Raw genomic sequence first — 16,550 nt, 5'->3', positions numbered from 1 at the left:
GGAAAAGGTATCCATCATCTCGTTCCTTTATCACTCGAGGGCCTCTTCGAGCAACAATTTGAAAGGATCTCTTGCTCCCTCATCTTTCTTTTCTTCCACCATGGAAGGTCATCAGTTTTGGCGAGGTTGGTCTTGCAAGGGTTCAACCAGTTCAAGTCCCAACTCCTTATACCCTGACCTCGTTGGGGACATGCACACAAAAAAGAAGAGAAAGAACAAACCGCTCTAATACTAGTGATCCAGATTTATGAAGGAATGAAATGAAATATAGATTTAAAAAAAAAAACTGAGATACAACAAAACATAACTTCAATTAATAAACAGTAACTCCTAAAAATTGTTTACATGCAAAAAGGAAACAAACTAGTTCGGACGATGATAGCTTATCTCTGAGAAGAGATGTGACGGCTACCTTCCTTCTGAATTGTGTTACAATGAGGCTTAGAGGCCTTTTTATCATAAAGAAACAATGTAAAACCCTAAACATCCAAAAAACTAACCCTAGGAGATGAAGCGCCAAAAGCTTGTGGGCCCTATTGGGGTCAGTTGGAACTCCAACTTCCTAGGGTTGTAACTTGGCATACGATCTCCATTTTGCATGTATGATACCTCGTTAGAAGTTTCTATCCAAGGAAAACAAATTTTGACTATAATCATATGCAATAGACCTTATATTTGCTCGTTCCCCCAAAAAATTTCGTTTAGGGCCTCAAAACGGCTCTAGAAGTTGAGGACCTGAAAAACTACTAGAAATATAAAACTGCCAAAATAAAAAACTATACTAAAAATTAGGAAATTAAAAAGAAAAATGTTAAAGGTACAAATGGACTAAGCAGGTGGCCACCAATATCCACTTCGATCAATTATGATAGATTTTGTTTTAACATATGGTGCATTATATTGTTACGTCGGCATAGTAATTCAACAAATTCACGATTTGTTATATACAAAAATACTCTCACATAATGGATGATTGCATTAGCATATGTTGCATTGAAAGATTTTGTTTTAACATATGGTGCATTATATTGTTACGTCGGCATAGTAATTCAACAAATTCACGATTTGTTATATACAAAAATACTCTCACATAATGGATGATTGCATTAGCATATGTTGCATTGAATTAACATATGGTGGATTCATATATGACGCACTACATTGAAATACAACATATTTTTTGCGGTCAAAGAATAGCGCAGTGTATATAGTTGACCCTTTTTATTTTCCCTCCTCGTGAACCATCGTAACAGTCCCTCAGAAGGGTCAAATTACCATACTCTAGCGGTAATGAAGATTGTTATCATTACGGTGTTTATTATTATTTTCTATGTGCTAGAAATAAAAAAGGGACAGACCTGACAAAGAGCGCAACGGTTGGCACAATTATCCAATCAACCAAATTGTGTGGATGCATTTCAGAAATTTGAGGACGAGGAAATATATATATATATATATATATATTTGTGTAGGCATCTGATCCAAATGGAAACCTTTTAATGGACGGGTCCAAATATAATATTGTAGCTCTTTATCGAACACTTTTTACATTGATGTTCCATGGAAGGCTTGAGAAAGTCCTTATATTATGCTTGTATATGTTTAATATGGTATATAAATGAAATATGCCTTTGCTCAATGTTAAAGTTTTACTTTGAGTGGTTGGGCGACATTTGTAGGCAGTATGCCAAATTTAATAAACCAATGCCATGATTTTTGTATGTGAACAGTGTGTCATGCGGATTCCCTATGGCTTTGTGATAACAAATATGCATATTACACAATGTGTCAACCCATTGGTTCATTATATGGACAACGCCAAATCGATAGCCTAAAGAGACATAAAGGACCCAAAGAATGCATTTTAGTAATACCAAGGGGATGAACAGAGTGGTCAACAAAAAAATTCGCATAGAAAGGTAATGCAAATAGGTGTAATGATTATGCACAAAGATGACAGGGAAGGCAGGAAAGGCAAAATTTATAGGCGACAGAGATGACGGAAGATGACAGGGACATAGAGACATTACTTAGAACATTTGGAAAAGCAATGAATTTTGTCATTATATTTGTTGTGCATTATGATGGGTTATGTTTTAATATATGGTGTGTTATATGGTTACGGTGGCATACTAATTCAACAATTTCATAATTTGTTATATACAACAATACTCTCACAGAAGGGGCGATTGCATTAACATATGGTGAATTAATATATGGTGCGTTGTATTGAAATACAACATATTTTTTTTTGTTCCCAAAATAGTGCAGTGTGTATACTGACCATTTCTATTCTCTCTCCTCATGAACCATTGTAACAGTCCCTCGGCAGGGTCGAATTACCATACTCCAATGATAATGTATATTTTTATCATTATGATGTTGATTGTTATAGTCTATGTGATGGAAATAAAAAAAGGTACTTGACAAAGAGCACAACAATTGGCATAATTATCCAATCAACCAAATTCTTTGGATGCATTTCAGAACTTTGAGGATGAGGCAAAATATTGTTTTGCGTGGGCATCTGATCTGAATGGAAAATCTTTGATGGATGGAGTCAAAGGTAATCTTGTATCTCTTTATCGTTCGCCTTTTGTACTGATGTTCCAAGGAAGTCTTGAGCAGGTTCTTATATTATGCTTTTATATGTTTAATATGGGATAGAAATGACATATGCCTTTGTTCAATGCTAAATTTTTACTTTGAGTGGTTGGGAAACGTTCGTAGGCAGTGTAGTAAATTTTATAAACCAAATCCACGATGTTTGTATGTGAGCAGTGTGCCATGCAACCCCCTTGCGTCTTTGTGATAACAAATATGCATATTACACATTGTGTCAATTCATTGGTTCGTTATATGGATAACGCCATGGATTGGATTGTGCATATTGGACCAAGTTGCAGTCATCATTGGTGTTGGAATATGGCCTCATGCAATTCGATTGTTGTTTGTAAATATATTTGTAGTAGATGTTTGTAAATACATATACATATATATAGGGTTTTGTTCCCTAACCATGACAGCTGGCGTCAATAGCAGGATATTGGTTCGCTACCGACCCGCAAGAAAACTTTTCAGAGGTTGCAGTCGCAACTTTAAGGTTATCTAAGGATCTGAATCTTCTTTTAAGGAACCATGTTTGATTCTTATCATGTTAAATTTAATGTGTTCATATCTTTTGAATGTATGTATGTACATTATTTTCAATAAAAGTTGAGTCGCTTTAGACTAAAATAATATCGAGCAATATCACTGTTGGATTTGAAAGTGGTACAAGTTGGTTTTTTAGAGATGAGAGGAGCCTCTGAGAAAAAAAAATTGGCAGTACATAGAAATTAACGATATTTCTTGTGAGTCATGATAGTCCTAGTTTAGAATTTAGAATGCTTTTGAGCTTCTTTCACCTGCAATGTCGTGTGCTACCAGGAAGGTGGTCTTTGATTGGACTTGTAGAATAATTAATAACTAACTTATTCTTTAATGGGACAAGGAAAGAGCCAGAAAAGGATAAAGTGGTGTGAATGCCTTGGAATGTATTGGAAAATACTATATAATTCCTTCATATATTGAAGGCATCTACAGTAGTATCCAACTTATCTCGATATTTCAGACTTTACGCCATGAAATATTTCAATCTTTTCTTGATTTTCTTAGTGATTGTGCTTTCACGTTTGAACACAGTCTATATTTTTCTCAGATACCAAATACCTAGCAGTACTTCAATTCTGATGATCCTTAGTTAGCTTCTTGAATGCCTTCATGTATAATAAATAGTTGTCCCCATTGGAGATATTATACTTGAGATTGGGTCAATATTGCTTTCCCATGCACCCACATTTCCAAGGGGATGAGAAGTCTCTAATCTCCATCTAATATTGTATCTTTGTCCAATAAATTGTTTGGAGAAGGCAATTTGTTGATGCCCACATTGAAAACCTTTTTCACACAAAAAATACTATGGAAGTATTGCATGTAAATCACGATTTTTCTCCACATTATCACGGACATATCAAGAGCAAGCAATGCCTATAGTTGAATACCACAGTATCTCTATTGGCATGATTTTTCAAAGAGATGTGTAAAGATAAAGTTGTGAACCAAATATTGAAGAGTATTTGAACTATAATAGTAGTTATTGTCAACAATGCTTTCATTTGCAACATATAGATCACCTCCATTGGATATCCAACATATGGAATGTTATATTCCTAGCCTGGTATATTGGGCTAATTGGGTAACACTAAAATCCCATGTTGGGAGTTGGATTTACATGTTTATATGATGGTAGAATTAAAGAGGAGATATTTTGATTGTCAGGGTGATTTGGCATTACATTGATATGTAATATATTCTATGGTAATAAAAAATATGGATTCCTTACATTTAGCATTATGCTACTTGTGGTTCCACGAAATCCACTTATCATTCCTTTTATCATAATGGAGCAATTAGCGCCTACTGAGTTGGTATTGATATTTTCTATTCCATAAGAGATGGATCCAATTTTCCAACTATATTGAATGTTGTTCCTATCTATAAGGAATCTGTGTCTATGTTAAAGAGAGGTGCTTACACTATTACATTTTGGTGATTATACTCTTGTTCAAAATTCAAAAGATCTCTTTGAAAACTTTGGTGTCCAAACTCAACATGTACCTGTATTTTCAAACCCCCTTGCCATTGATGTTGAAGGGGGGGGGGGGGGTAAGAAAAAAATATGGAGAATTGATTCTCAGAACAAAAGGAGGAGGATCACAATGTTGCCATCAATGCTAAAGGAGGAGATTGTTGGCATTATTTTCATTGATGGCCGCAAAGGAACAATAAAGGAGCAGCAAAGGAACAACAAGAAGTGTGGTCACCATACGTGAGGAAGTGCAGTTGAGAATGTTACTTCTCAGAGAATAGCTTATGGAGATGTTGATGCATTGAGGTATACTTGTGTTGATGCACTGTGTTGTTGCATATATTGTTGACTGATTTGTTATGGAGATGTTGTTGTGAACGCAAAAGCATGAAGGAGCTTCTTGTTAAAGGTTGCTTACTTTTGTTTTCATCATATGTTGTGATGCTATGGATACGTTGTGATATTGTGATAATAGGCTTGTTATGCTTGTGGTGTTGTGATGTCAGTTGATGTATGAAGCAGCTTTTTTGCTTTTTTTTTGGTTGAGAAGATTGCATATATTGTTATGTTGTTGGTTATGGTGCAAAGGTTGAAAAGATTACAGAGAAGTTGAGACTACTTACATATACATATGTTGAACTACTTGATCACTATTGTTTTCATATTGTTGATCACTGTTGTGATGATGTTGATGATAGTTATGGCTTGATGCACTGTACCTATTGAATGGTTTTATGTGAAATGTTGCAAAGATCAGTGTTGCAAAGATACTGAGGCAAAGTGTGTGATATGTTGCAAGATTTCTTGCATAGGGCTATGTTGTTGAATTGGCATGTTGCAAAGAAGAGAGATATGGCATTGGAGAGTGAATGTTTTATGTTTAAGGCTTGCATATGTTTTATGTGTGAGGTTGATTTGAAAGCTAATGTATATATTGTATTGCAAGGTTGATTGTGCATTGTAGGCGTTGTTGATGAAGGAGTTGATTAATGTATGATGTTGATGCTTGGTGTAGCTTGATGCATTATGGTTCTGTGAGATGCAGTATGTTGCAGAGATTATTGTGATGCAGGGCAAAGACAAAGGAAAAGGAAAAGGAAAAGGCAATGACAATATGTTGCTAAGGTAGATTGATGTTGACAGTAGTATGCTATCCTGCAGAATAAAAATGTGACTTTACAAGATAGAAGCGATGACAGTAAGTTCGATTACAGAGGCATGGCGATTTTGGTTACAAAGGCAAAGCCTTGGAGATGCTTGATTATTTTGGTTGAGGTGTTGTGATCAAAACAAAGGTATTGTAATGCAAGAGAATGCATGTTATTTGAATTAGTTGAAATTCACTTTATTGGCATGAATAATGTTAATGCATATTATTTAAATATGTTGGAATTGATTTTATGTATTTTTAATATCCAAAGGGTTGAAACGGTTTTGGAATTGAAGAGACACCTTTGGAATGCAAAGAGACAAGACTTGTCATTTTAGCTTCATGTGTGGAATACTAACAACCATCAAAGTTTGCTTATAAAAATGTATGAGGTTGGAAGGATGAATAGTTAGAGTTAGAGAATGTGAGAGTCGATTGAGGTTCTATTCATTAATTACCTGGCACATATATAGAGTTGATGTGAAGCAGATTTGAGGAGAAGAAGAAGTAGAGACAGAGATGGAGGCATGCAGAGTTATAGACCAGGTAAACTAGTATGTTGTTTCTTGTATGTATCAGGGGATTGTAGTCTCCTTTCAAGTTGTAGCTTGATAAATAATAGGTTGGAGCCTGTAGAGGTAGGAGCCTCTTGTGGGTTATAGACTACAAAAAATTGATGAGATTTGGAGCTTCCTTGAAAGTTGAATCTTGTAGAATAAATTGAGGTAGCAACCTCCTATAGGTTGGAGCCTACAGAAAATCAAATCTAATAAGAGAGAAGGATCTTGTCTTTCCATCACAATAATAAAAAAAATGTGGTTTTCTCCCTTTATGGGTTTCCACTTATATCTAGTGTTCAAATGTGATGATTTTGTGTGTTAATTTTATGATGTCATGAAAGTTGTTATGTTGTGATTTACATGTTAAATGTTGGTTATATATTAAATTTTTTGTTCATAAGGTGTATGTTGCTCATTTAATAGTTCATTTAACCATTGAAAAATAGTTATAATTTAATTTCATTGAATGTATTAAACCGATTCATCCCCCCTCTCATTTTAGTTAAGTTTCCATCAACTTGGCTCCAAATCCCACCACCAAACAAACCTCTCCACAAATTTGTCATAGCTAGAGCCGTGTCGAACCAATTCAAGTTCTTGAAACCCCACCCACCAAGATTTTTTGGCTTAGACAAAGATTACTAGCTGGAAAGGGGTATCCCCTCTTTACTTTCCTTACATGTCCATAGAAAAATAAGCATCCTTTGACTTATATCATTTAGAATTGATTTGGGAATCTTAGATATAGACAACCAAAAGACCTGAATATTTTCCAGTATAGATTCAATAGAATCATTCTTCCCCCCAAGGAAATCCAATTATAACACCATAGGCTTATTCACTTCTCAACTTTTCTAATCAGCCACATTAATTATTCTTTTTTGTAACCATTTGGTTTAAGGAAGAAATGTAAATATTTAAAACTTGTTTCCAGAGCATCCACCTAAAAGGGAATAAAAAAGTTTATGGAGGAGAGAGTGTCTGAGCTGACACCATTTTGAAGAAAAATAGATTTTTTTACACTAATCTCAGTGAATTTTAACAAACTCTAAGTGGTGGTCACCCTGGCAACCTAGAAACATGAAATTTCAATTGAGTTGATTTATATTGGTGCTTTGTTTCATCTAGTCCAACAATAATGGAAGAAAGGTGTGTAGGTTTAAATAATGATCATTTCACATCTACCAAAAACCTAAGGCACGGAAATAGCATATGTAGTGATGTAACAACATGCCAAAGATGTAATATTAGATGTTGATGCAGATCCTGAAACTCCTGCCATTGTTCTTATTGCCTTCTCTAGGTCGGGAAAGGTCAAATCCTAGACCCTTTTTCCTCCATTTTTAGACTCATTTTTGTTTGAAGAGAAAAGGTATACTACTTTACATGTCTTCTGCTTCTAATTTTTTCTTGCCTATCTATTTCGCCATGGAATTTGAATTTGAATTTTCCTCCCATGATTAATTGCAAGACATGGTTGCAATTCTTCTATTGAAGACCACACTGAAAAATGTATCATTGCCAAGAAAGACTCATTCCAGGTTCATTGCTTTGATTCCTTCTAGAGTTGTAGGAGGGCTTAAGGTATGTTGAACTATGGTTTTTGAAGCATTTCCTCTTATTTCTCTCTTTTAATCTAATTATAGGTTGTGATATGCCCCTTAAAACCTAGCATCGCATCTAGATTGAGGAAATGTAATGAATGAAAGTTAATTGAATTCATTTGTTTCCTTTAACATATTAGTTTAATTTCAATGGCTCACTAATATCATTCCAAACAACAAGCCTATCATAGAGCACAGTTGAAAGAAATAGCAAATTGGAAGATTGTGTTCCACATTCCAAGCAATCGACATCTTGCATATCACATTGAAGGTGATAGTTGCATCAATTTGGGATGACACACCATAGGATATTCGACAAAGACATGTCAAAGCATTTGGAGGGAGACGATAAGCCATGTGTTACCTTGGTGTATTTTGTTAAAGAATGTGGTTTAAAGTTGCTACAATAATATGCTTCATGTAAATTTAACATATCATTTGTGGAAATTGAATGTCCATGGAGAGGGCAACAGCCATTCATTCCACTAGCCCAAAATAAAATATGGAAATTTAATCTCAACCAAAAGGATAATAATCATTCATTCCACCCACTAAAAATAAACCATGTGTAATTTTTTTCCATTTTTTTGTAAAAATTTAAATAATTTCATCCATATCATAAATGTTAAATCAGATTTACCCACATTAATGATAATTATATCCCAACATAATTACGTGCTAGTACAATGTTCAATTTATTATTTAATTTACATAAAAATGCAAAAAACAAAAAACAAAAAAAACTGTAAGCTTGGTAGGACTACATCTTCATCATGTCCAACTTCTCACCCCAATCGGGGGGGGATAGCACAATATTTGAACCCAAGACTTCCGGTTCGTTGAGACTTCATTTCCACAGCCATTGCCAATTGAGCTACCCCAAGCAGACAAAAATACAAAAATTTAAAAAATGATTTTTCTTACTTAAAAAATCATATTTATAAAAAAAAAAAAAAAAAAAAAAAAAATGGAAGAATTAAATAAGTGGCAAGTGTAGTTTCATATTATGTCACTTACTATATTACCTCTTTTGTAAGTGCTAATATTAAAAATCTATTCAAGAAATATAATTGAGGAAATATATACAAAAGGAAGGCGAAGGTGTTCATGAATATAGGTTCAAAGCACACCGACCCCATTTTGTTGAAGTATTTCTGTCGAAGGCATTGTATAATTATTATTTTCTTGACAAAGTTGCATATATTATTTTTTAGCTTTGATACATTACTTGTGAATTTTAGAGCTTTCAAGGACGAATCATTATAGGGTTTTAGGTAAAGATATTTCAATGAATAACAAGCCATTAATGACAAGTTGCATCGAATCACAAGTTATATAACCTTTGAAGCTCATTATATGCAAATCAAAGCAATGTCTAAATTATACAATCTTTTGATTCTTATAAGAATCATTAGTCTATGCTTGTCATTTGCAAGGACTAATAGTAATTGATTTGTATCAATGTTTATGCTTTTACATGTTGAGCTCCATGATTTAAATCAATATCATAATTCACATAAACATTTTTTAGCTTTAACTTAGGAAGAAACGTTTTTATTTGCTATATAAACTTAAACTGTGATTTGAGATAATATTGTTGTCTTATTTTTATTAGCCGTTCTGGGAGAATAATAAGTGTTTGACTAAAGAGCATTAAAATTATCTGCATGCTTGTGTGTGGGTTGTTGGATCCAAAATTACTTTAGATCCAACAACCCACGTTTGAGAATGCAAACCATTTAATGCTATTTAGCCATGTGTTTATTTTTGCCCATTGCTTCAACCATGAATCAATCTTAAGATTTCCTAATATATGTTTTTTTCAAACAGACAGGTAGGTAATTTGATATTAAAATAAAAATTTGTTTTCTAGGCAAGAACCCAATTACATAGTTCTTCATGTTCCATAATTATACTAAATTCAGAAGTCCAAAATATTGAAGGCTTGTCCTTAAGAATTCCTAATATTAATTGATTGCTTGATTGGATATTGTATTCATGCTTGGGCACTTATTAAATTCACCTTATGAATATCATTGCTAGTTCTTCATGTTCCATAATTATACTAAATTCAAAAGTCCAAAATATTGAAGACTTGTCCTTAAGAATTCCTAATATTAATTGATTGCTTGATTGGATATTGTATTCATGCTTGGGCGCTTATTAAATTCACCTTATGAATATCATTGCTAAACACTTATTTCTCCTTGTTAGTTGTCCATTGCATGGGCATAACTTCTCTACTTCTTCTACCTCTTGCCACTGTTGTTTTTGTTGGTCGCTATCCATGGTAGTTACTCTACTTTTGCCACTTCTAGCAACCATTATCATTGTTGTTTTCCCTCCATGGCTGCTATCACCTACACAATATAAATAATTTGATAGGAATTATTATATCTAGTGTGGGTTTAGGATATTTCTAATCCACCATAGACCAAGGTAACATTTTCTCTATTAATTATCCTTATCTCTTTGCAAAAGATAAATAAATCCATTGGAATTATGGGAATTATGGGACACTCCGAACTAAGGACAACTTCAATTCACCATGGGTGAGGTACTTTCTTACAATCTATTTAACATGTAAATCACAAAATTCTCAACTATATTTGTATTATTGGCATGGGTTTCTTTGGAACATATTTAACAAATATGTGTACTAATCTAAGTTGAGCTTGGTTAGGAAATTCACTTAAATACAAACTTGAGTACCTTTGCGTGTTTCCTCCAATGAACTTGGATCAATGTGTTTACAGTGACCTCGTATGTTCAATGTCCTAAATCCCAAAGAATTGGCGACTAGACTTAAGCATAGTAATTTTTAATAGCATGGATTAGACATACATTTTTTTTGTGTTGAACACTAAGAAATCCATACTATAGTTATTCGATGAGACCTTATGGGCATGTGCATAGTGACTAGTAGTTTACCTAGTAGCGTTTGTTCTAGTGCTAGTAGATGAGCCACTTTCAATAATATATGCTTACAACATAGACGAGTAGAGGCACTCATAGTATTAGCATTATATCCAAGGGAGGCAACAATATACTAGCCACTACCTTTCTCAAACTTGTAATAAGCATCGAAGCATTGTTAGTGATTTGATTTAATAAACATTGAAGTCGTCATTTCCAAATGAAAGTTATCTACATTTTCAAGTTCTTCAAATTATTGTAAATGCATGTCATTAGACTATCCTTTTATTCATGCACTTGTCATCATATACTTACTAGCCTAATTTTGGAACAATGACAGGGTTAAAATGTTTACAACTAACTTGTGGATTTGATTTATCTCTTAATATTGCATTGACTAAAGTGTTGATTATTCTCATTGTCTATTTATGTTAATTATGTTTTCCTTTTTTTTTCACTCCTATTACTAAGATTTAGTTCCTGCATTTTTCTTTGTGCATTTTCAAATAGAAATTATATAAAAATTACAAACCAAAAAAAAAAAATAGAACTAGTGCTAGAAATTGGAACATTTGCCAATAAAGGATGGGAATCATGTTTTGAAGATTTTATCTCCACAAATGCATGTGCTTTGATGAAGTTCAAAATTTTGTATCAACAATACACACTTTTAGTGGCATCAAATGTTGATCTAGCTTCGTAACTCCTCTTCAATCCTCATGGACTACTTGTTGCATGTCTACTCTAGTACCTATAGAGGGATCATTTGTTGTTAGTTCGATTCCATCCTCCAAGGCTTATTGCTTCGTCGTAGTGAATCTTCATAGGCTTTGTCCTCTCATACCTTGAACGATTCAACTCCTCCACCTCAAGGGAGCATCTAGTGTCGCTAGGGAAAGGAAGTGTCAACCCTTTCAAAGGAATTTTCAATAGCTAATCAAACCATTCATTGTTACATTATTTCATATGGTAGAATATATTATTGTGTCTAACATAATATTGATCATCGAGTACAACTCTATTTTGCAAGGAGATTGAGTTGCATTTGGAGATTTGTACAGGGGGTGACAAAGTGTCTTAAAGGCTTGTAACAACTCTTATCCATAGCCCAAGAAGTTTGAACACCTACATATCACTCATTCAAGTGAGTTCTTACATTTTCTCTTTGAATTTTATCTCTAACACTTAGATTTATTAGTTTACCAAAGGAATTGTAATGAATCGACCTTATATCATTCAATGAATAGTTGCTTGACATAATACTATTAATTATGAAGTCATTTAATATGAATTTGAATGGATAAATGAAGATCATTTTTTATGTTATATGGTCATAATAAGGTAAATGCATGTGGATTATATTCAAATACAAAGAGATTAACTAAGCAATTCTCAAGGGATAGTTTGCTTGGTTTGACCCCTTTTGCTAAGGTATTATACTCGGGGAGGTTGTGGGATCCATTCCCACAGAAGATTGTGTGGTTACTAGCTGCTAGTGTGGCTAGTGCTTAATATCACCTTCCATGTGAAGAAAAAAAACTAGGAAAAGCGAGGAAATACCAGGGTGAGGGAGTTCATTTTTTTTTGGAGAAAATGAAATGACTTCAGCATTTGAATGTGCCATATTTTTCAAGTCTACCACTCATAAGGTTTTGAAAAAGAATGTATTGGACCATTGGTTGAAAATGCCCGATGTGGAAAGACTTCGTGTATTATTCGAACATTGTCAATCATTCTTTTAAGATGACAATTTTATCTATCTTTGTAAGATGTATGAAGCATCTTTTGAGCATGACTAGCATTATATGTGTTACACATTTTCTTTCATTGTCAAGTGTCCAATTTTTATTATTTTATTGGTTACTCTAAGGTCAAAGTCCTAGTTCATCTCTTGTCCTAACAATATCAACTACTCTCCAAGCACATTTTGAAGTTTAATAGAGAACAAATAAGTCTAGGTTGTGTCATTTCACAAATACTCTCAATGATGACTCTTAATACTCCTATAAAGATGTTCATCACCTTGTAAATTTTGTTTTGGTGTATTTCTATTCAAACTATGATGCTTCAGCAATGAAACATGAATTTTAAGAGGTACATTAGGTGGTCAACTGGAAATCAACTTAGAAGTCATGGCAACTAGATTAGGGTAACAAAGGTTAGTCTAGCGGTTGACATAGAGATCGGTAGTAGAATGGGTTTGTAATATGTGCCATCCTATTGTTGTATAAATAACATTATTTTGATGCCTTGTAAGTAGGAATACGTGGATAAAATGTGCTAAATGAGGCATGTAGCTTATTTCAACCATTAATATATTATTTCTATTTGTGTCATTTCATCCCTTGCATACGTGATCTATGGGTAACTCTTGGTTTTACATTGGTTTGCACTTTTGTGGGAAGACAACATGACTCAATTGTCACTTTTCAAAGCTCGGTTTGGATTTTGTCAGTGAACACATCATTGTTATGCATGTGCGCAATTATAAAAACAACTTATAAATCAAACAATTATGAATAAAAACGTAGAGATCACACAATGAAGAGTAAATAAGAGCATGATATTCAAAATACTATAATAAATCATAGTTATATTGTACATAGATTATACATTTATCATTCAAGGTTTTCCTTAATAAGCATTAATAGTAAGAATGTTATAAGATGATATGTTCAATTTATTCTTGGGAAATTAACACTTACGGCAATAAGCTTACAAAAATATATTCAATATTCATGAGAAATGATCAACTCTGTGTCAAGAGAAACTCATAAACAATCATTTTTAGGGGTTGATAGTGTTCTTAGAGTTTCATCTAATAATTGTGTTGTTGCAAGGGTAAGACATGATAAAAAAACACAACATTAAATTAGGAGCAACAATCCAACAAATATATATCACCAACTAGTTGTGTCATTTTTTTCTAAAAAGTGGGAAAGGTGATACGAATTTCATATTAAGGGGCAACAACAAAGAATAATGTCTCCTTCGCAATTAAAAAACTTGTTGGATCTTGGGTCGTAAATGTTGGTCCGCATACTCGGTGTGCTCCTGCCCTCCCGTCCCTTTTGTGAGCAGCGTGCTCTTTGCTTGAATTGGTTAGGTTGTGGTTATGGCATTGTGAGAGCACAATTACCACTATCTTTATTAGCACCAATGCCATATACATAGCATCCATTTTTTATTTAGCTGCATAATAGATGTACACAATGCCTTCAAAATTGATTGCAAAGGTCAATCGAACAACAAAGAAAACTAGCTTGCTTGTGAGAAACCAAGAAAAAAAACATGTTGTTGACACCAACAATATGTCTTCTTGGAGCTTCGACAAAAGGTTTCAATGCTAACACATAAAGAAATATGTCCTAGGTTCAATAGCATCCCTTATATAAGTGGCTTGAACTAATCAAAGCTCTTTCAAATGGATAAAAATACATAAGTAGGTTTCAATGCTAACACAAAAAGGAATATGTCCTAGGTTCAATAGCATCCCTTATAGAAGTGGCTTGAACTAATCAAAGCTCTTTCAAATAGATAAAAATGGATAAAAATACGTAAGTAGTGAATAGCTTGACTACAAAACATTTATTTTGCATTAGTGGCAATTTCCATTGGTTTGTCTCAATCACTAAAAATAATCTCGTTAGTGTATTCAAGTTTGAATTGTTGATTTTTCACTAAAAATAATCTCGTTAGTGTATTCAAGTTCGAATTGTTGATTTTTAAGGTGCAATTAAGACAAGCACAATTTTCTGCTAGATAATTACTTCCAATGATACAATTATATCTTTAGCGCATTCCAGATCATTAAACAATTACACTTCAGAAAATTTCAATCATTAATATAGTAAGGTAGTAGAGATCATAGTAAAACAATGATGCCAAAGAGAGACAATTTATCCTGGGAAAACCTAAACCAGGGAAAAACCCAGCAATCTTTTCTTAGGAGAAATTGTCCAATTCAATCAAATGTACATCTGAATTTTCCAGTCAAAACATAGTCAAATTGACCACACCACTTTCCAAGTCAAACCTGGTCAAAGGAAAGAAAAATTCAGACTTTTGTATAGCTAGTCATATCTGGTCAACATGCCAAATTTCAGCCTCTGTTGCTCCTGGTCAACTACGGTCAAATATGCCAAATATGCCAAATTTCGGCTCTGCAACTCCCTTAGAAAATTTAGTCAAACTATCACAGTTGACTTGTGGTCAATGCTAGTCAAATAGGTTTGGTCAACATTCATATTTCTGCCCAGAGATTCAGTCAACATCCAGTCAAATATGCTCAAAATATTCGGTCCAATAACCAGTGAAAGTTTCAAGTCAAAGAAGCCTAGAAAATGCCAAGTCAACCTTGATCAAACAAATATGAAGATGGTCAAACTCCGTTGGTCAACTTCAAATGTCCTTTGCACATGTGAACAAAAGTCTTCTTCTTGGACATATCCGAGTTGATGAGATGCCAAATGAGGAGGTCCAAATGTCAATATATAGGAGTCCAACCATGTGGGCTTTGACCAAGGGTCAAACCCCTTCAAGAGTGGGACCGACTAGTCAAGTTGGGGCCGACATGAACAGTAAAATAATATTTTATTTCTCTTTGACTTTGTTGACTTAAATACCGAACGCAGCTACAAAATTTCGACATGAATTAACATTATTGTATAATATGAATCATGTTTTTGATAATCTGGCACATCATTATAATTGTCATACATCAGATCACATAAAACTGTGTTACTCTCCCCCACGACAGGTGATTATCAATTCCACACTGACAAACGATGATGAACAAGTGCTGTCGGAATAAATGGAGGGTGGTGGATCCCTCCACCCGGGAAAGGAATGGAAACGGGATGCATGCAGAGTGTGAAGTGAAGTTAATGGAGCAAGGTGTGGTTATGGTATCTGCATGGTTCCATGATACAATGCCTCTCCACTCGAAGGATAACCAACTCACTCAAGGGAGATCCGTTAGCAGTGCATTCATGGAAATAACATGGGATATTATGTGGTTATTTGGTTCTCGGGGGTGCAGGATTGTGGAAAAATTAGGCTTATTCGAGATATTGCATTGAGTACCTATAATTCTACTGGCTGTTATGAATGGGTATGCTCTCACATCGTAAGTTGTTCGTCAGCTCTCTATTGTTTATTAAATTTAACAGTAAGCTTGATAGTTCATCCTCTAAATGTAGTGATTTGACGACATTAGCTAAAGAGAGTCTATATTCTACATTTGGCTGTAGTAAAAAACCACAAGCCCCTCACAATTCTATGTTTACTCTCTATATGTCATATTCAAATTAGTTTGGTTACATTCAGATCCTCATCTGATAAATAAGTTCTGAGATATATTCTCTGACTATTTCAGTGATATACAACACTATCTCTGGTCTCTTGGGAATTTTGATTGGCTTTCTTGAGCAACGAATTCTAGTCTGGGTGTTTAAATCTACGTCACAATGTCAGTGTCTTTGGCTCCAGCCTGTGGAAATCAAGGTCTTAAAGAAGAGAGGGACAACCCTGAATTTGATCCTTGTTATTCCTCGCAGCAAGGTCCCAGCCTCAACAGCTTCTTCTCAAGAAGGTAATCCCTAGTTTGAACTCTCGTTCTATCTCATTCATTCTAGCATTCTTCTTTGGTGTTGTTGGCTTGCAAATTGGGGCTATACTAGTGAGGAGTT

Source organism: Pinus tabuliformis, chromosome J (assembly GCF_031772625.1).
Source record: "Pinus tabuliformis cultivar Carrire ecotype Pingquan chromosome J, CPIR1, whole genome shotgun sequence".
Classification (NCBI taxonomy): domain Eukaryota; kingdom Viridiplantae; phylum Streptophyta; class Pinopsida; order Pinales; family Pinaceae; genus Pinus; species Pinus tabuliformis.
The sequence above is the reverse complement of the archived record's forward strand: the minus strand, read 5'-3'. Positions refer to the sequence as shown.